Here is a 21,622-nt window from a genome sequence, read left to right on the forward strand (position 1 = left end):
ATTAAAAATATCAGAAGCATAACGTGCCCTGTACATGATTTCACCCAGATGTAATCTGCCATTTCAATGTACCCACAAAATTTCCGTCGACTTGAAACCTCGCTGTTTCAGTTGCCCATCTAATCAACAGCATGTCTACAGGCTCCACGTGTGTTTCCCAGCGCTTGAGTCCATTTACATGTTTTCCTGCCTTAAGCTTAAATAGTTGACAGTTTTCCTAAAGCCGGTGACACACCTGGCGCTTATACACGCCGATCGCGGTTTTAATGGAGACTTCGCAGCAATAAACGTAGAAAATTGCGGAAACGGGGACACTTAGCAAATTTAATCGCCGATATCTGACATGCCAGATATCGGCGACTTTGTACGCCGATCGCGCGATCGGCGTATAAAATCGCCAGGTGTGTCGCCGGCTTTAAGCTTACCATTGGCCGCGTGTTTTACTTTCAGTTCTGATTCTTGCCTTCATTTGACCATTTTGCTAATACAGTCGAAGCTCTTCTTACGCACACTCTGGTAACCGACCATGCTCTAGTTAAGACAGCGACACTCTTGGCGATTTTATAAGCCGATCGCCGCGATCGGCGTATAAAATCGCCGATATCTAGCATGTCAGATATCGGCGATAAAATTTGCTAAGTGTCCCCGTTTCCGCGATTTTCTACGTTTATTGCTGCGAAGTCTCCAGTAAAGCCAACCCAGCAGGTTGGTCGATTTTATCGGATGATTTTTAAAAACTGCCACATCGCCGCGATCGGCGAAAAAAATCACCAGGTGTACGTGTCCGCATCAATCGGTGGCGAAAATCGCGCCGCGATCGGTATATACAATCGCCAGGTGTGTCGCTGGCTTTACTACCATCATTGTGAAACCCCGTTTGAATTGACACTTGAATTCTGCAATCAAAAGCTCTCTTAAGTGACCGCGATCACTTTTGGAAATTACCAACTGGTCTTTTCCTTTGTTTTTAAGCTCTCGTAAGCGACTTCTCAAAGATTCTGATACTCATTACGGCAACTCTTAAATAAAAATATAAACTTCAATAGCAGTGCCTAATCATGATGTTTGTAGATTAGGATCTTGAATCTGAAATTAATTCAGGGTGATTTACGGCTGGATCAAGATTGTTTATACCCTGAGACCGAGGTAGGAAGCTTTATACTAAAGGCTCTGGTAAGTGACCAGCTTCTATCGCTCCACTTTTGGTCGCTTACGACATAGCATTCGCGTAAGCGACCAGCACTAGTTAAGACCACTTTTTCCGATTCCCGGTGTGGTCGCTTACCAGAGCTTCGACTGTATTTTTAATTCACGAAAATTAAATTGAGCAATCCTTTTATTTTATCAGTTCTTTAGTTTTTAAATCTTACCTGCAGTTAAGGAAACACCCATCATAACTAGTTCCCATGCACTGCATGTTCCTTTTATTGGCGCAGCCCAACAAGACTTAAAATGAAGACAAAATTAATGTCTGTTCCAAAGTGTTCCTCCTCTTTGTTCTTACAATTCTAAACTGTTATGTCATAACTGATTCAACGATCGTAATGGTATTCTGTGCGCAAATCAAACCACGCCAGCGGTAGTCATAGATAGCTCTGGTAAATCGATTTATTCCAGGACTAAGTTATTCAAAAGCCGCTAAAAGCTAATCCACGGTTAAAAGTTAACCGAAGTTTTTAGCTCGCTTACTAAGAATGTTCTTAATGAAGAGCGGCTGTCCGTAGAAATCGAGCATATCGAGGCAAGGGTGGAAGATTCAATTTCTTTCATATTTTAATGTTAGATGAAATCGGAGACGTTAGTCTTTATTTATTTTAGTGAACAATGCTTCACGTCAATTGAGTTTCCACTTAAGGTTCACCGCTGTTAATGCGAAATTTTGGGGTTTTTCGCCATTACTTCTAGGAAGTGTATTACTTTATCTGTTTTGATTGGTATTCGCGTTTCAATGCGTGGGCCTTTAAATGTTATTACTAATGCCAATAAACACTTGTGTAACACAAGAGATAGATGTTGTCCTTTGTCCTAAATAGGGTCTTAAAATAGAGGGCGCTGTCCTACACAGGGTAGGTATTTAAGGTTATTTTTGTCCTAAACAGGGTCAGGGTTTCAACCCCCCAGCGGCACCCCTATACCCAAACATGGGTTAATTGCCCCCCCCCCCCCCTATCGCGGGTTTGCTTGACAGTCTTAGATCACGATGGAAGACTGAAAAGAGGTCATTGACAAGCTTACGTTATCGTAATGGAATTTCCGATGAAACCCTGAGTTGCGTAACACAAGCTAGGAAACAACGTAACGCGATCGTCGTGACTCAAACTATTCCATGAGCAAGGATAGTTTTATAAATCTGCAAAGCATACAGCTGGAATAAATTAATCAGCCACAGCATCACGCGTAAATGCCAGTATAGGCATCTTGTTTCATAGAGGGTGTCTCAAAAAGATAAACCCTTGAGAGCAAAACGTTTATTTAGGCCTAAACACGCACGTGAAAGTCTTGCAGGCCTGTCAACTCCATTTACACAACTCCATTAAGCCGGGCATAGTTCCAATTATACTAGTTGTAATTATCAGCACACGTAATTCCAACTGAAAAGGCTTTAATGAGTCAATCCCCTTAAATTTATACCTAGTTTGCACTATTCCGATACTATTGCTTGATGTAGATTCAGTAGATTTCACAATATAATTTGTAATAAGTCCCAACACCAAAAAAAATTCCTGTAACTATTTTAACCCAAAACAATTGCGTTGTAAATATTTTTCATCACTGAAAATTTTTATCATCTAAGATGAGAGGTCTACTCCGTGACGAGTGACGATCTTAATTGCAAAGTAAAGGGATATTTTCTGGGTACAACAGTTTGAGCAGGGCTTCATCCATTCTCAGGCCACTCCAAACTCAGTGTAAGAATGACATCTCCACTTCTCGGACACCTTCTCCAGCATCGCAAACGCAAGAGGGAAATTTTCCTGGATGTTTGAAGGCATCGGCAGTGGGCCTGACGAAAGCAAAAAGATGGAGAGTGATAATGAGTGTGCTGCACTGATTTTTCAATTTTAATGTCATGATGTTAAACTCAAGGTTCTAAGATTACCAATTATTGTCCTATTAGAGCGGTTTTCAATTGAGTGTCGAAAGTTATTTCACGTTTGTTTTGTTTTGCTTTACTTCGCTCTATAATTGGGCAGCAAAACACGTGCCTCCTTCTCAACCAATCAGCAGCAAAACCAAAACCAAACTTAACTTGGATTCCTGATTGGTTCATTGCGCTTTTTGCGTCTGTTGTGATTGGCCAGAGTAATTAATTTAATTTTGGTTTTACGATACTCAAATGAAAACCGCTCTAATTAAACACTACTTTGTGTCTAGAGAAGTGCACTGATCAATAAGCAGGCTGATCAGGCCTTGGGTCTAATGTGAGCAGGGTGGGAGAAAAAATAAACACTTTGGATTGAAGGAAGTTAACGGTTTAATGAAGCGCGCTACAAACACCAACCCAATTTCTGCGCATCCCCCTCCTCTTCCTTTCCCCTCGCAGGGTAGTATGCAACCAAACGACAAACTAAACCGTGTGAAATCTACATGCGCAATATGCTTTGAAATTAAACTGACAGAGATGTATCAACCTTGAATGAATTCACAGTTCCGTAAAGTGTGGGTGGCTTTGATGAATTGTGTTCAAAACAGGCGGCGATTGATGTCCAGCGAATCGTTTAAAAGGGGATGAGCCAACTTGCGTTTGTTTTAAAGTACCAAGCTGTTAAGACTCTGGCTGACATTTTTGTGTTTTCTCCAGTCGACTTCAATCTTGACTTGCTCCGCTTCTAGCGGTCAAAACTGCATCTCAACAAACTCTCAACTAACTCCGATTATTCTCAACTAACTAGATTCTTGAGTGTTCACAATGATTTAGAAATCTTTGGATTAAACGTTCGAAGTGAACCTAAATATGCTTACACGGCCATACAATTCAATAACGCGGTTATCCAATGAAAAGTCGAAAAGAACAACAGCTTAAAAAAACTGTTCAACAGACTGTTCAATTACAATTATTCAAGCCAATGGGTCGGCAAGAACTCCCAAGCATGTCTATTTAGAGAACTACATAAATTGAAAGACCTAAATAATAAACCAAACCAGACGACAACGTACCAAACGTTTATGTAGGATAGCCTAGACTTTGAATTAAGTGCACCCAATGGTTCATTTCGGTCTATTTATCGTTCGGAAGCGGCCTTAATCGCTTTAGAAATTGGGATTCAGTCCGGCGTAAAGAAATGAAATCTACAATTTTGTTCGGTAAAATGTTTGCTGGAATTTCGTATCGATGGTAAACTAATTCCTTTCGTTTTCGAAAGAGCAAACGTGTCGTTAAAAATGCGAAAAAGGTTCAGCCTAGACTTTTCGTAAAACAAACAGCAGCTAGTAAAATCAGGAAATAAAATTTGAGTCCCACGAAACATTCCTCAACTTAAATTTTCAGCTTCGGAACAAATCAATCTCTATTCGAATCATATTACACAAAGATGTCGTTAAAAGAGCGGCAAAAAGCGACAGAAACACAGGAAAAATCTGACGTATTTTTCTTGAACTAATGTAAGTTCTCGTTCGATGCCCCTGCATGTTTGGATCACAAGATCAACATGACGGTCACAAGCTGTTACATCACACCACTTAAATAACTAAACCAAATAAGGAAATTATATTTCCTAACTAAAGACACTGTAGGTATTCTGTAGTCTCGTACTCAGATCTTCTCATTAATTGTTCGGTAGAGAACATCTGGTAAAATCTGTTTTCATGTGTCAGGAATGTGACACACAGCAGAACTGCATATGCTCTACGTTTGTAGCAAAAACACTTTGCCCAAGATGGATTTTCAAGATCATTTTATTGCAATAAATTTAATATATGTAAATGTAAATGTAATATTTCACCCACCGTATTAAAAAAACGATTTTAAGTTTCTGGGAAAGAAGTAGGCTGCCGCAAATGTTTTGTTGACAATGTTGGCGAAAGTGCGTGCGCTCTATTGCCAAGCAAATATTTTCACGAAACGTTTTAGTCTTTTAAGAGGGAAACGACACTATAAAAATGTATGTTAAAAGAATTTGTCGCAGTTTAGTGAAACTTTAAGTTTAAATCGATACAAGAAACATCTTTCACTGAAGGACTGAAGTGTCAAGATAATTTTTTTGCAGGTTATGCGTCTACGCTTGTGGAAAGCCAAGGTGAAAAAGGTTGACGCGACATACATCGAACGATTTTCATTGACCAATCAGATTGGATAATCAATGTATCAGAGGTTTTCTCCTAAAACAAACATCTGGACATGAGAATAGATTTGATAGTGACTGAAAAGATGCCTGTTCCGCTTGGGTTCTGTTTTGCGGCTATGCTGGCTTTATAAATACTTCTTGAAGGGTGTCACCTATTTTTAATGTCATTTTAAACAGCCAAAAAACCTATTTATACAGAAGTAAACGTTAAAATAATGGTTCAGTCTTGTTAACAATAAACTTACTAGTGCACAGAAACTAGTATCATTTATCATTGGCTGCAGATGGCTAGGATGGAAATGAGTTGCAACTTGAAAAAAATTGACCAGTTCTTTCAAGTCCCCCTTATCTTGGAAAAATGGCTTAACCTTTTTTAAAGTTAAGTCTTGTGCAGAGACTTTATTACATTTTTTCATCCCCCGTTGCTCCAAGAGCAATTTCGTGTCTGAGAAGAGGTCCAAAGTCAAATAATTGAACAGTTTCGACAAATATACAGCAAAATCTCAGTGTTAGTGCTCTTTTAAGGCCCGTTTAGTTACCGGTAATGGCTTTAATTTGTGAGTTGTTCTTTTAGGCCGGCAACGTCGTGTTTCTTGCGGCATAAGAAGCATAGTCGTGAAACCAACTGAAACAAGAGGACAAATTCAAACTAAAGAAAAAGCGTCGGAAAGCCAGAGATAAAAATTACAGTTCTAATGATATGAACTCATAGTTTGAAATAAGCCAATGTTAGGAAAGGGCTCCATTCAGTGTATCCACCTTTCAGGACGCAAGCGTATACTAAATGCTATTCGAGAATTATCGGATTTCAACTAACAGCATATTTGGTTTAATTTCGGGATATAACGTAGACGAGCGCTAGCTATTGCCGTGGCAGAACGGGCGAACACTTCTATTTCTACTTTTTGTCTTTATTCCCACTTATCTAATTAGTCGAGAGCACCATACAAGGATATTGAAGAAAAAATGTTTGGAATATGTTTTTTTTTCTCATTTCATTTTTCTGCTCAAGACAATTTTTGGACCATACGTTAATCTGTTTAGATCCTTTATTTGACATTTCCGGTTGCAAAAAAGCCGGTTTAGGAAACAGAGACCGTTCTCGTTGAACTAATGAAGTTGCCGTCGGTTTTTCAGGCATCCTGGAGTTTAAAATTGTTTTCTAAACCACGTTTTTCGTTCCTTGACGAAAAAGAACTATTTTACCCATGCTACTTTCCTTATAGGCACAAAAACGCTGAACCCAAGAAGTCAAGTATTTTTTCACTGTACAATAAAAATTTCTAAAACGATTCGTTCCTGATAAGAAACTATAATATTTCCTTTACCTTTGTCATCAGTTGATTCGGAATGTTCCTCCATCGCTTGGAGTGGGGCGTTGTCCTGCCCAAAAGAAATGTTGAAAATGTTATTAGAGGTAAATACCTTGTAACGAGAAAAGAAGATGAAAGTTGTCTCTTAAAACAAACGAGACTTTTTAAATAGTGAAATGTATTTACAATAATAAACAATATATGTACCTCGCCTGTCATAGACATTGTAGCACAGCTAACGACTCTGGAGAAAACGTCAGTGTTGGTTGTCTGTTTATAGCTGAGGGACTACTGCCTGAACTTTAGAGTAGGAAGAAAATTTATTTAGAAGTATGTGTTCAGTAGTGAGATCAAATTTCGTGTTATTTTCTTGCTTGTGATGTTGTGATGAGCACGTCTATTCAGTACATGTCCAGAACATGATCACAGTTTGTTTTCGCAGGTTTTAGATCGGCCTAAATTAAGTAACCCTTTGTGCCGTAACAATGAACAGCTTCAAATTTCTCCTTGTGATATCAATGTTTTCGCAACACCTGAGGTCATGAGAATTAAGGATATGATCACCCAAGGCTATTTTCTTAAAATGTAATAGCTTCTCCCTAGGAATTTCATAAGAAAAGTATGGGGACAAGATAGGAGAAGTTGTTCTTTAACATATAAGGACTTCAAGGGTTAATCTCACTGCGTTGTATGCTCACAGCTTTGTTCGCTATCTTGGAAATTACCCACAATTTGCCAATATCCCAGTCTACTGGCAAGTTTTAGGTAGGACGCTTTAATGTGGGATTCAGTCGTAAAGAAATGAAATCCACAATTGGATCACAAGATCAACATGACGGTCACAAGCTGTTAGATCACACCACTAAAGTAACTAAACCAAATAAAGAAATTCTATTTCGTAACTAAAGACACTATAGGCATTCTGTAATCTCGTAACCAGACTGTTCGGTAGAGAACATCTGGTAAAATCCGTTTTCATGTGTCAGGAATTTGATACACAGCACAACTGCATATGCTTAACATTTGTAGCAAAAACACTTTGCCAATGAATTGCCTAAGATGGATTTTCAAGATCAATTTATAAATATCGGTAATATTTTACCCACCGTATTAAAGAAGATCGACGATTTTAAGTTTCTGAGAAAGAAGTAGGCCGCCGCAAATGTTTTGTTGACAATGTTGGCCAAAGTGCGTGCGCTCTATTGCCAAGGAAATATTTTTCCAAACTTCAAGTCTTTTAACAGGGAAACGACACTAAAAAAATGTATGTTATAAGAATTTATCGCAGTTTAGTGAAACTTTAAGTTTAAATCGATACAAGAAACATATTTCACAGGAGGACTGAAGTGCCAAGATGATTTTTTTTCAGGTTATGCGTCTACGCTTGTGGAAAGCAAAGGTGAAAAAGGTTGACGCAACAAACATCGAACGATTTTCATTGACCAATCAGATTCGAGAAGCAATGTATCAGAGGTTTTCTCCGAAGACAAACATCCGGACACCAGAATAGATTTGATAGTGACTGAAAAGATGCCTGTTTCGCTTTGGGTTTTGTTTTGCGGCTATGCGGTTTCAGAAATGCATCTTAAAGGGTGTCACCTATTTTCAGTGTCACTTTGAACAGCCAAAAAACATATTTGACCAGACGCAAACGTCAAAATAATGGTTGAATTTTGTTAACAATAACCCTACTAGTGCACAGAAACTAATATCATTCATCGTTGGCTGCAGATGGTTAGGATGAAAATGGGTAGCAACGTGAAAAAATTGACCAGTTCTTTCAAGTCCCTCATGCTCTTATGTATCTTGGAAAAATGGATTAAAATTTTTTAAAGTTTATTCTTGTGCAAAGAATTTGTTGCATTTTTTCAGTCCCCGCTGTTCCAAGAGCAATTTCGTGTTTTGAGAATGGAACGATTTCCATTCTCTTGTGCTTGTGCTTATGCTTGCGTCGTTGCGTCGTACGTGTAAACCGGGACGACGCAAGCATAAGCATAAGCGCAAGGAAAGGAAACTGAAAAACATTGACAAGTTGTCAGCGTACAATCTAGTTACTCATGCGTTGCCATTTTCCGCCATGTTGGAATCAAATCTCGCGCCAAAAGGCAGCCCGGCTGCGCGATTGCGCCAAATTTGCTTGCTTCTGCGCTTGCGTATGTCACGTTATGCTTATGCTTATCGCACGTGTAAACATCCTTGTGCTTGTGCTTGTGCTTGTGCTTATTCTTATGCTTGCGTCTACGTGTAAACCAGGCTTAAGAGCTAACTTTCAATAAATATGAACCATTTCCAAGGGTGATTAACCACTTTTGTTTTCACGCAATCCAATGCAGACAATGTAACGACAGAGATCCACATAAAATACTTGTACGATTATCCGATCAGCTTGTTTCCTAGATACGGGTGTTTACATCATGATTTAAACAAGAGTAATTTCGAGGAGATTTACCGACTTATTTTACTGCATGAAAGATTCAACGGATTATAGATTCTATGAGGGCAGCCATAATTTTACCTTATGCAATGTGGTGAAATACCTATTTCGGGGAATTAGCTGGTTCGTTTAAACAAAAGGACTCAATTGTTTACAGTGACTCTTCTTTATTATGCATAAGGACTACACGAAGTCAGTTCACTCTGCTTCACACTCAATTCTGCGCTAAACTAGATATCACCCATTTTTATACTGACTAGACAACCAACATAAATTAAAGCTTACGTAATCCTTCGGTGATTGGCTACAGGGAGCTTATTTGCATCCATGCCTTCGATCTGTTAGCTGACCATTAGACATTTTCCTATAGTGAAATTTCACCGTAAAGCTTGGGTTGTCCAGTCACTACCAATATAAAAATTACAAGGTTAAGACATATACAGAAAAGTTTCACAAAAATAATCTGAAAAATACTAAAGTCGTTGCTTGAAAGTTGTGCAAGTAGTCGATTTATTGCAGGTGTTAGCCTTGACTTCGTCGAAAACGATTGGCTAAACTTTTCCATGAATTAAGTGAGTACTGGTCCCCAAATTATATATATTCAGTATGTGGTTTATAGCAGAATTACAACAATATAATGGATATTTATTTTCATAATCACCCTAGGATCATAGTATTTACTTTTAAAAACACCAACAAAAATAAAACCAAAGTAATTACTCTGGCCGATCGCAAGAGATGTTAACAACACAACGAGCCAATCAGAATTCGAAGCAAATACATGTAACTGGCGCCAATCGCGGGAAAACAAGTGCGGCGAAAACATGATTGGTTTTGGTTTGAATTCTGATTTGCTGGGAAAGTGGCGCAAGTTTTCTTAACCAATCATTCAGAGCGTAGTAATGCAAAACCAAAGTAAACGCGAAATTACTTTCCACACTCAATTGAAAACCGCTCTAAAGTACAGATATTGTTATTTGGATATCTTCATTTTTAAAATCGTACATCAACTATCATAAATTCGGAAAAGAACCCAAGAAAAGCAAAAAAAAATTAAATTAAAATAAGAGCAATAGTTATTTCCTGGAAAGGACCGACGAAAGGTCAAGTTAAGCAAAAACTTATCAAAGTAAGGTAACAAGGTGTTATCATTTGTTGTAAAACTTAATTAAACATAACTTTGCGATTAATAGTGTTTCTGCGGAAACCGCTGCTCATACCGAGGTCAAGGCAAGAAAATTTAAACGGTAATCAGACATTAAGAACAACTAACTCAAAATACAAGGTGAGACTAGAAATTGATTAGTATTATCTCTAGAGAGCTGCCTAACGAAGAAAATGAGTCAACTGCTCTTTTTCTGTGATATTTCTTAAACCGAAATACAATTTGTAACAAGCCCCAACACCAAATAAAATTCCTGAAACCATTTTAACCCAAAATAATTGCGTTGTAAATATCTTTCATCACTGACAATGTTTATCATCTAAGATGAGAGGTTTACTCCCGTGACGAGTAACAATCTTGCAAAGTAAAGGGATACTTTCTGGGTACAACAGTTTAAGCAGGGCTTCATGCAATCTCAGCTACATTCCTCTCTCATAGTGAGTATAAACTCTCCGCTTTATATCGGGCACCTTCTCCAGCATCGCAAATGCAAGAGGGAAATTTTCCTGGATGTTTGAAGGCATTGGCAGTAGGCCTGATGAAAGCAAAAAGATCGAGAGTAATCATGAGTGTGTTGCATTGATTTTTCAATTTTAATGTCATGATTTTTAACTCCAGGTTCCAAGATTACCAATATTATTATTGTCCTATGAGAGCGGTTTTCAATTGAGTGTCGAAAGTAATTTCACGTTTGTTTTGGTTTTGCTTTACTTCGCCCTATAATTTGGCAACAAAACACCTGCTTCCTTCTCAACCAATCAGCAGAAAAATTCAAACCAGACATGCCTTGATCGAACGCGTTTTCCCTCGTTTGGTGTCGGTTACATATCTTTGCTTTGATTTCTGATTGGTTCATTCCGCTTTTTTGCGTCTGTTGTGATTGGCCAGAGTAATTAATTTGGTTTTGGTTTTACGATACTCAAATGAAAACCGCTCTAATTAAACACTACTTTGTGTCTAGAGAAGTGCACTGATCAAAAACGTGAATTTTAGTAGAAAGTTAACGGTTTATTGAAGCGCGCTACAAACACCAACCCAATTTCTGCGGATCCCCCTCCCCTCCCCCCTTCCTTTCTCGCATGGTAGCATGCAATCAAACGACAGACTGCACCGTGCGAAATCTGCATGCCCAATATGCTTTGCAATTAAACTGGCAGAGATGCATCCACCCTGAATTAATTCACAGTTCCGTAAAGTGTGTATGGCTTTGATGAATTGTGTTCATGAAAACAGGCGGCAATTGATGTTGAGAGCGAATCGTTTAAAAGGGGATGAGCGAACTTGCGTTTATTTTGAAGTACCAAGCTGTTAAGACTCTGGCTGACATTTTTGTGTTTTATCCTGGCGACTTCAATCTTGACTTACTCCGCTTCTAGCGGTCAAAACTGCACATGCCATCTTACAACTGCATCTCAACAAACTCTCAACAGACTGTTCAAACACAATGATTCTAGCCAAGGGGTCGGCAAGAACTCCCAATCATGTCTATTTAAAGAACTAACGCTAATTAAAAGACCTAAATAATAAACCAACCAGACGACAACCTACAAAACGTTTATGTAGGATAGCCTAGACTTTGAATTAAGTGCACCGAATTGTTCATTTTGGTCGATATCTGTTCGGAAGCGGCCTTAATCGCTTTAGAAATTGGGATTCAGTCGTAAAGAAATGAAATCCACAATTTTGTTCGATAAAATGTTTTCTGGAATTTCGTATCGATGGTAAAATGATTTCTTTCGTTTTCGAAGGAGCAAATGCGAAAAAGAGTTAGCATGGACTTTTTGTAAAACAAACAACAGCCAGTAAAATTAGGAAATAAAATTTGAGTCTCTCGAAACATTCCTGAACTTAAATTTCCAGCATCGGAACATATGAATCTCTATTCCAATTACACAAAGATGTCTTTGGAAGACCGGGAGAAAGTGACCTGGGAACAGAGGAACTGAAACTGACGTATTTTTCTACATGTTTGGATCACAAAAGATCGAGGGTTGTCCAATACACCCAATCTGACTCGATTCGTCTAGGATTATGGCGATTCGACTCGAATCGATCGATTCGTTTGCCCTTGTAGTCGAGCTGTCTAACCGGAAGTCGATTGGATAGACACTTAGTTAAAACACGGCAAGCCGGCCTTGAGGAAGGGCAACTTAAGACACTATAGGCGTTCTGTAATCTCGTATCCAGATCTTCTCTTCGGTAGAGAACATTTTGTAAAATCTGTTTTCATGTGTCAGGAATGTAACACACAGCACAACTGCATATGCTCAACATTTGTAACAAAAACACTTTGCCCAAGAATTGCCTAGGATGGGTTTTCAAGATCAATTAATTTTTCACCCACCGTATCAATCTTTAAAGACCAACGATTTTAAGTTTCTGGGAAAGAAATAGGCCGCCGCAAATGTTTTGTTCACAATGTTGGCCAAAGTGCGTGCGCTTCATTCCTAAGCAAATATTTTCACAAAGTCAACTTTTTCACGTAGTATCAGCCTTGCAGTTTGTGTTTATACAGTTTATTTTTGGCTGATTAGGTCTCTTGTAGATCCTACGTCAACTAGCAGAATTATCGTTCGCGGTCCTTTGCAGTTTTCACGTCTACTTTATTTTTTGGGGCCGTCCAACTCTGCTAATCCGATATGCTGTGCCTTTTAAGTAAGAGATAAATACCGAGAACGGAGGTATTAATTCATATACATCCCGAGGGCCGTAGGCCCGAGGGATGTATATGGATTAATACCGACGTTCGAGGTATTTATCTGACTTATTTCATGAAATTATTCATGAAGGCGATCCTTTGTTCAAGGGGACAAACGCCGGCTAATTAGTACCGTCACACTTAGGTGAGAAACGGAGAACAATAGAAGCAACCTGATGAGTGCGTTTCTCGCAGTACTGCTAATGTAAATGAGGGATTTATCTGTATAAATCCCTCGTTTCAGTTAGTTTAATATTCATGAAGTATGTAAGTTAAATAAAGGATGTTGAATAACAAAAGAAAATGTGTGATTCATGAAATAAGCATGGTTTTGTCCATGCGTTTCAATGTTAAGATGGTTTTATCCATCTACATTCAGTTGATGTAACGATACCGGATTGTGACATTGTATTGTGACACTAACTTGCGTGATCTTGATATGATAATTATAGTAGTGTAATCGACACCTCTGATTACCCCACGCATATCGCGTGTTTGTATAAGAGTACTTTATTGATTCATTGTAACTCTCAGAACACAGAAGCCTGCATTAAACTAGGAGTTGACTAGCACTCGCGTCTCTCTCTATCTATCGTTCCGACGTACGACCATAAAACGTTACATGGTGTCAGACAGAACCTGAACCACGATGCCGGCAGGAGGGATATCTGAAGAAGCTCCAGGAGAAGCTCCAGAAATCTTGCCCGCTCCGCCTGCACAAATATTCATGCCTCCTGCAAACTTGCCACCGCCAAAAGCGCTTGTCATGGACGACAACGTAGCAACAAATTGGAAAGCGTGGAAGAAAGTGTGGTCACGATATGAAATCGCCACAGGAATTTCTAAACAGGAGCCACTGGTAAGAGTTTCTACGCTCTTGTCAGTTATTGGAGAAGATGCCACGAAAGCCTTCGATGCCTTTGAATGGGGAGAGGACGAAGATGAAACCAAAATAGAACACGTGCTAGCAAAGTTTGACGCATACTGCGAACCGCGAACACAGGTGATCTACGAACGCTACCGATTTAACAATCGCAAGCAAGAGCCTGGCGAGAATATCGCAGCGTATCTTACAGAGTTAAGAACAATCGCTAAAAACTGCCAACACGAGGACATTACCCCAGAGGAGATTTTGCGTGACAGGATCGTTTTAGGAATTCGAGACGACAAGATGCGTGAGAGACTGCTTCGATACAATGATTTGACACTGCAAAAAGCCGTCGATCTTATCAAAGCAGCCGAACAAACGGAGCACCAAGTGAAGCTGATGGGTGCAAGCGCAAACGTCAATGCGTTAAAACAGGGTCGCTCGAAAAGCAACAGACCGTCGATGCCATCGCGTGCAGCAAACAGCAAACATCAAAAACAAACATCGCGTGGTAATTGCGGCAGATGTGGAACGTCACACGCAAAGCAAAAATGTCCGGCATTTGGTCAGAAATGTCACCGATGTGGCAACATGAATCACTACCAATCGCTTTGCCGAAGCAAGACTGTTGCTACCGTGCAATTAGATGATGGACCTGATCAATATGAAATTTGCACTGTTGGAGAACAGCCCAGCCGTGCGAGCAAAGCCCTTGTAAATTTGTACGTCAACCGACGACAGGCCGGAAATGTAGTCCGTTTTCAAGTGGACACTGGATCCGAATGCGATTTATTACCACTCAAAGTGTACAAATCAATCACCGGAGATGACACTGTCGAAATGCTTAGGAAATGCAACAAATCAATCGTTTCCTACACTGGTGAACGAAAACAAATCGCCGGAAAGATAAACCAGTCCACCATCTTCAACTAGCTCGCTTCGGCTGTCGAAGTAAGGTACAAGCTTTGCAGGGCAGTCTTTTCGACATAATGGCCACCCTTTGTGTATCGCACCAATGAGTAGCTGCATCTCTGGGTCATCTGCTGTGACTCGTTTGAACTCTTGTAGTCGGTTGGGCGATACAGAAAGTCCATCTTCATGCTGAACTTCTCGTAAGGCGCGTACTTCACTGCTGTCGTGCTGGGCGTCCTCGGTTGTAAGCCTGTAGGCACGGCTCAGGGCATTTGCAATGAACATTAGACGGCCTTTCTTGTACTGAATGTCCAGAGAATAGTTTTGTAACGCCATACGCATTCTCTGTAGTCGTTTGAGTGACTGCTGTATAGGCTTCTTGAATACGGCTTGTAAAGGCTCATGGTCAGACTCGACGTGTACGATGTCTCGGCCATATATGTACTGGTCAAACTTGTGACAAGACCATACGATGGCAGGAAGCTCTTTCTCGATCTGGGCGTATCTGGTTTCAGTGTCTGTGAGCGCTCTTGAGGCGTAACACACTGGCTGACCTTTCTGCATGAGGACAGCTCCCAGACCTGTTTCAGATGCGTCGCACTGAATGGTAACTTCTTCATGCACGTTGTAGTACTTGAGTACTGGAGATTCAGTCAGGTACTTCTTCACAGTATTAAACGCGATACTGTACTGCGTCATCCACTGCCACTTCACTTCTTTATCTTCTAATCTCCGCAACGGCTCTGTCATTTCGCTCAGATGCGGCATGAACTTAGAAAGGTAATTCACCATTCCAAGGAAACGTTTAAGTGCTGTGGCGTCTTCTGGCTCAGGCATGGCAACGATCGCTTCAATCTTCCGGGGGTCGGGTTTGAGTCCCTCGGGAGTGAGCAGGTGCCCCATGAATGGTACGTTTGTTTGAGCACGACTGACTTTCTGTTTGTTCAGTTTCAAGTTCCATTCTCTGCATCTTGTGAAGAATGATCGCTCATTTTGTTCTAGGCTCTTGGAAGCTTCTTCAGTGGTGTCGCCGAAACCAGCGATAACAAAGTCATCAGCAATGACTTCTACGCCTTGAAGCCCCTCCACAAATTCGTGCATGGTTCTTTGCCATATTTCTGGAGCGGAACTGATACCGAAGGGCATGTGAAGCCAACGGTAGCGTCCGAAGGGAGTGTTGAACGTCGTTTTGTAGCTTGACTCGCGGTCTAGTTTCTTCTGCCAGAATCCGTCTTTTGCGTCAACCACTGTAAAAAGCTTAGCTTTGTCAAGTCGAGTAGCGACCTCTTCTATGGTAGGCATCTGGTAGTGCTCTCGCTTGATCGCTTCGTTCAGATCCCTTGGGTCCAAACAAATTCGAATTTTGTTCGGCTTTATTACTGCCAGCATACTTGAGACCCATTCTGTTGGCTCTGTTACTGGTGTGATGACGTTTCGCTGTACTAATTCGTCTAACTTTTCCTTGATTTGTGGGCGTACTGCAACTGGTACTCTCCTCGGGGGGTGAACTTTCGGTTTTACCCTCTCGTCCGTGATAATTTTGTACTCGCCTGGAAGTTCTCCAAGTCCTTCAAACACATCTTTGTATTCTTCAAGGATCGTGTTACTTTCTGGCGATATCGTGAGCGATAATACGTCACAATCGGCTAGCGTGACGATTCCAAGCGCGATACTTGTATTGAGTGATAGGATAGGCTGATAATCGCCATTTACAACATTAAAAGTCAGAGTTTTCTTTCTGTCCTTATGCCAGACTGGGAGGTTTATCTTTCCGGCGATTTGTTTTCGTTCACCAGTGTAGGAAACGATTGATTTGTTGCATTTCCTGAGCATTTCGACAGTGTCATCTCCGGTGATTGATTTGTACACTTTGAGTGGTAATAAATCGCATTCAGGTTGTTGCTCAATCGCTGCGAGCTGATATGCTCAAAGAAATCCACAGGTCGCACATAGGAATCGGTGGATGCCTAAGGAGAGCCCGAGAGCTACTCTACTGGCCAAGAATCAAAGATTACGTTTCCAAGTGCAGCGTTTGCCAGTCATACCAGCCAGAGCAATGCCGAGAAGAACTCCAGCCACATGAAATGCCCAGTCGCCCATGGTCCAAAGTTGGAGCTGATATTTTCGAGCTTGGACCACAACAGTTCCTGATAATGGTGGACTACTGGTCAAATTACTTCGAAGTACAGGAACTGAAACGAATAACGTCAGCAAGCGTGATCCACGCACTTAAAGTCCAGTTTGCCAGACATGGTATTCCGGAAGTCCTTGTTACAGACAACGGGACACAATTCAGCTCGTCTGAATTTGCAAATTTCGCCGAGACGTGGAGATTTGAGCACAAGACCTCAAGCCCACGCTACCCTCAGTCGAACGGAAAAGCGGAGAACGCCGTGAAAGTTTGCAAAGCGCTGCTGAAGAAAGCACGAGCCGACAACAAAGATCCTCTACTGGCGTTCTTAGACTGGAGAAACACCCCGTCAGAAGGTTTAGGAACCTCACCAGTCCAACGTCTGATGGGAAGAAGAACACGAACGCTGTTGCCAACCCACACCAAACTGCTGGAGCCAAAAGTAGACAGCCAGACAGGAGACAAGTTGGCAAAGCGCAAAGCCATACAAGAGCAGCGGTACAACTCGAAGAGTCAACCGCTAACACCTCTACAGCCAGGTCAAGCGATCAGAATGAAACTCCCTGGTGAAACTAAATGGTCTCTTGGAAGTTGTGTGAAGATCCTTCCAAACCGCTCGTATGAAGTAGAAGTTTCCGGTCGCCCCTACCGTCGCAACAGGCGTCAGCTCAGAACAACTGCTGAGACACCGCCACCTCCCTCTGTCGAAGAAGATCTTTCGCACGACCATCCACAGACTGCAAAGCCTCCCAGCACAAGTCAAGACGCAGAATTGGCTATCAATCCCGACCAGCCTGCTGTCCAACTGCGGAGGTCCTCCCGTATCAAGGAACCACCAGTTTGGCATGAGGATTATGTCATGAATACTTAACTTTAAGAAAAGGGAGATGTAACGATACCGGATTGTGACATTGTATTGTGACACTAACTTACGTGATCTTGATATGATAATTATAGTAGTGTAATCGACACCTCTGATTACCCCACGCATATCGCGTGTTTGTATAAGAGTACTTTATTGATTCATTGCAACTCTCAGAACACAGAAGCCTGCATTAAACTAGGAGTTGACTAGCACTCGCGTCTCTCTCTATCTATCGTTCCGACGTACGACCATAAAACGTTACAGTTGACTTTGCGAGACAGGAATTCGATGCTTTGCCTCAGCTTTCTCCCTGAGGCACGTGATGTGGCAGCGCGTGATTCGGGGACGGGCAGGTTCAAAGTACGAAACTTGATAGGGCATGGGTTTTGTTGCATTTTATTTGTCTTGGCTCTGTTGCTAGTTTCTTAAGGACGTTCGCGCTAATTGTTTATGCGCATCTTTAGCGAGCAGATAACGCACACGCCAAGCAATGTCACGCGCAATTCATGGTTGACGATACACGGAGGAAGCCGGAGGTAAACACACATGTCGGCCGACGTGACACCATTAACAAGGGGGAAATTCATCTCCGTTGCACAGTTTTGAAACGAAAAATCGACGTGAAACGATTAGACGGGTTAAGGTTGCAACAAAAAGTCCAAGAAAAGGCGTCGATACCTGCGGGTATTTCGCGCCAAGAGATTAATATATTTACTTGACTCTCGATATAATAAAATAATTGAAATGCAATACTTTATTTAGTCTATTCGTCAAAGTTTTGACAGTAAACAAGAAAGTCTTACCCTTATACAAGAAAGCAATTTTATTGATCACCAATCCCGTGTACCCGGGGTAGTCAATCGATAATATCGATAATCGATAGCATTCGATAACAAGCGATAAAAATCGATTAATTTTTTCGAAATTCGATAAAAATCGATAAAATATTTCGTTGTGAGTAATCGATAATTATCGATTTTTGAATCAGGGCTATCGATTTTATCGAAACTGAATTATCGTTCCAATTTTCGAAACGGAAACACCTAAAGATATTAAAGAACTCGCAGAGACACTTATAACTACTTCCCTGTTCGTAAAACGATATAAATTGCTTCATCTTTTCTACAAACTTTTAGTATTACTCAGCGTGTGTTGTATTTGAATGAAATCCGATATAGATCCCTAGTTGATTATTCCACTGTTTTATTTATTTGTTGATGCCACAATCGCACGCTCGTTTCTTTTTCACCCAGTCTTTAAAGGGAAAGATTTTCGTGATTTTTTGAGTAAAGATATAAACAAATCATCTAGACGCCCTCGTATTCGTAATCTAAATTCTTCTTGTTCCCTATACTTCTTAGGTTAAACGTGGTTTCAAAACCAACGGAACAAAGGACGAGAAAAAATTTAGACAACAATCTTGAAGCCGAGAACCCGGAAAAGGAAAAATAATTTACGTTTGTAAACGAACCCGGTTAATCGAACAATAAAATCAGGAAGAAAATCATAATGCAGTCTCTTTGGTCTCTTGTACAGTGTTTGTCAACAAATCATTTCATTGCCGCCTTTGAAATCAGTTAAAGAGTCACAATCAAACGCTCCCTCAACGGAAACAGGATAATTTTTATCGATTCAATAACGATCGATGAATTCGATAAAATCGATAACATTAACACTTCGTCGGCGTGTGAGTATCGAATTTTATCGATTAACCGATAAAATCGATATCGTTTAAGTTCAATTTATCGATAGATATCGATTTATCGAATGATTTTCCGATATCAATTTTTATCGATTGACTACACCGGGCGTGTACAATCAATCTCCACATGCCTATTCTAGGTAAATAAATAAGCTTACTTCTCACATTTTCGCCTCGCTCACGGCTATAGATGCATTTTCCTGGCATTGGCTTAACAGCTGTAAAAGTTTTGAAGGTAGAATAACCAACTTAAACAAACAGAGGTTTGACAGCACACTCGAACGAAAACAATTGACTCGATCGAGCAACCATTGTGATCTGTGAATTATGGGATAGATAACCCTGTTTAGGTTCCAGTGCTTCTCCGACCTGTCAAGCAAAAACGTGACTTCCGTAAGTTTCTCACGTCTTCGACAACTTCAACTGGATTTTGCGGTTTTAAAAGGTCGGTGACCCCCAATTTGTTTTAGACGGTTAACCTTCTTTGACCGATATCTGCTTACTGTCATCAAACGAAAGAAAAATCAATGTGGGAAGCTATTTTTGTTTTAATTTATCTACCCACGCGCGATCGAACTCCGTACATTTTGGGCCACTTCTGGGGTGGAAATACAATTATTAAAGATTAGTTGTAGCTTTAGGGATAATAAAAGTGGAATTTATTTGTTTAATAGATCCTCTGAAATTAACTTTGGCAATGGAAGTTTGTCTCCAGCGATTCGTTTATAAAAATTTTGCATCAACAACCGGTGAGGTCATATCGAGTGACGAGGACTGATTTCTCAAAATAAGCGCAAACTTGCAGATGTCATATCGTCGGTGACCCCCATTTTTTTCTTTTTTTTTTGCATTTCAGAAGTAAGTAATTCATAAACTAACTGCAGCAGAAGTTTGAAAAAAAAACAATGTTAAAACATTTTAGCGCGAACGTCCTTAACTGCTACACCGTACTGACGAGTTCCAATAAGAACGAATCAGCTGTCTACGGTTGCAGCCCTGTTTTGTCGGTTTCTGTCGGTTTTTTGTCTCGCAAAGTCAACTTTTTCACGTAGTATCAGTCTTGCAGTTTGTTTTTACACTTAAAAAAATGTATGTCATAAGAATTTGTCGCGGTTTAGTGAGACTTAAGTTGAAATCGATACAAGAAAAATCTTTCATCGAAGGACTGATTTTTTTTGTAGGTCATGCGTCTACGTGCATGGAAAGCAAAGGTGAAAAAAGGTTGACGCGACTTAAATCGAACGATTTTCATTGACCAATCAGATTGGAGAACCAATGTATCAGAGGTTTTCTCAGAAGACAAACATCCGGACACGAGAATAGATTTGATAGTGACGGAAAAAATGCCTATGTCGCTTGGGTTCTGTTTTACGGCTATGCTGGCCTCATAAATGCCCTTCTTACAAGGATGTCACCTATTTTCACTCATTTTGAACAGCCAAAAAACGTCTTTGTACAGACGTAAACGTCAAAATAATGGTTCAGTTTGGTTAACAATAACCTTACTAGTGCACAGAAACTAGTATCATTCATCCTTGCATTGGTTGCTGATAGTTAGGATGGAAATAGGTTGCAGTTTTAAAAAAATTGACCACTTCTCTCAAGTCCCTCTTATGTATCTTGGAAAAATGGCTCAACTTTTTTCAAAGTTTATTCTTGTGCAGAGAATTTATTACATTTTTTTAGCCCCCGCTGCTCCAAGAACAATTTCTCGTTTGAGAAGAGGTCCAAAGTCAAAGAATTGAACAGTTTCGAAAAGTATACAGCAAAATCTCCGTGATAGTGCCCTTTTAAGGCCCGTTTAGTAAGTCAAGTATTTTTTCCACTGTACAATAAAATTTCTAAAGCGATTCGTTCCTGTTAAGAAACTATTATATTTCCTTTACCTTTGTGATCAGTTGATTCGGAATGCTCCTCCATCGCTTGGAGTTGGGCTTTGTCCTGCGAAATAGAAATATTGAAAATGTTATCAGAGGTAAATATCTTGTAACGAGATGATCACGCAGGAGACTTTTTAAGCAGCTAAATGTATTAACAATAATAAACAATATGTACCTCGCTTGTCATAGACATTGTAGCACGGCTAACGACTCTGGAGAAAACGTTAGTGTTGATCGTGTTTCAAGCTGAACACTACTGCTTGAACTTTAAAGAAGCAAGAAAATTTATTTAGAAGTATGTGTGCAGTAGTGAGATCAAATTTCGTGTTATTTGTCATGTCATGAGACTCACTGCTAGTCACACTTCTT

General features: G+C 40.2%; 1 long non-coding RNA gene across 2 annotated transcripts; it reads right to left on the reverse strand.

The window, feature by feature from the left end:
• Window positions 1-2,585: 2,585 nt before the first annotated feature.
• LOC146454518 (uncharacterized) lies at window positions 2,586-21,562 on the reverse strand. 2 transcript variants are annotated; one of them, XR_014859257.1, is made up of 5 exons: window positions 21,429-21,562; window positions 21,260-21,314; window positions 6,806-10,732; window positions 6,614-6,668; window positions 2,586-3,004 (listed from the first exon to the last, which is right to left on the reverse strand). It is a non-coding gene; the product is annotated as an uncharacterized LOC146454518 (long non-coding RNA). The 2 variants fall into 2 exon arrangements; XR_014859258.1 differs by lacking the exons at window positions 21,260-21,314; window positions 21,429-21,562 and having other exon boundaries at window positions 6,806-6,917.
• Between the last annotated feature and the right edge of the window lie 60 nt (window positions 21,563-21,622).

This window comes from Pavona decussata, unplaced genomic scaffold (genome assembly GCF_977016875.1).
Source record: "Pavona decussata unplaced genomic scaffold, jaPavDecu1.1 SCAFFOLD_300, whole genome shotgun sequence".
Classification (NCBI taxonomy): Eukaryota; Metazoa; Cnidaria; class Anthozoa; order Scleractinia; family Agariciidae; genus Pavona; species Pavona decussata.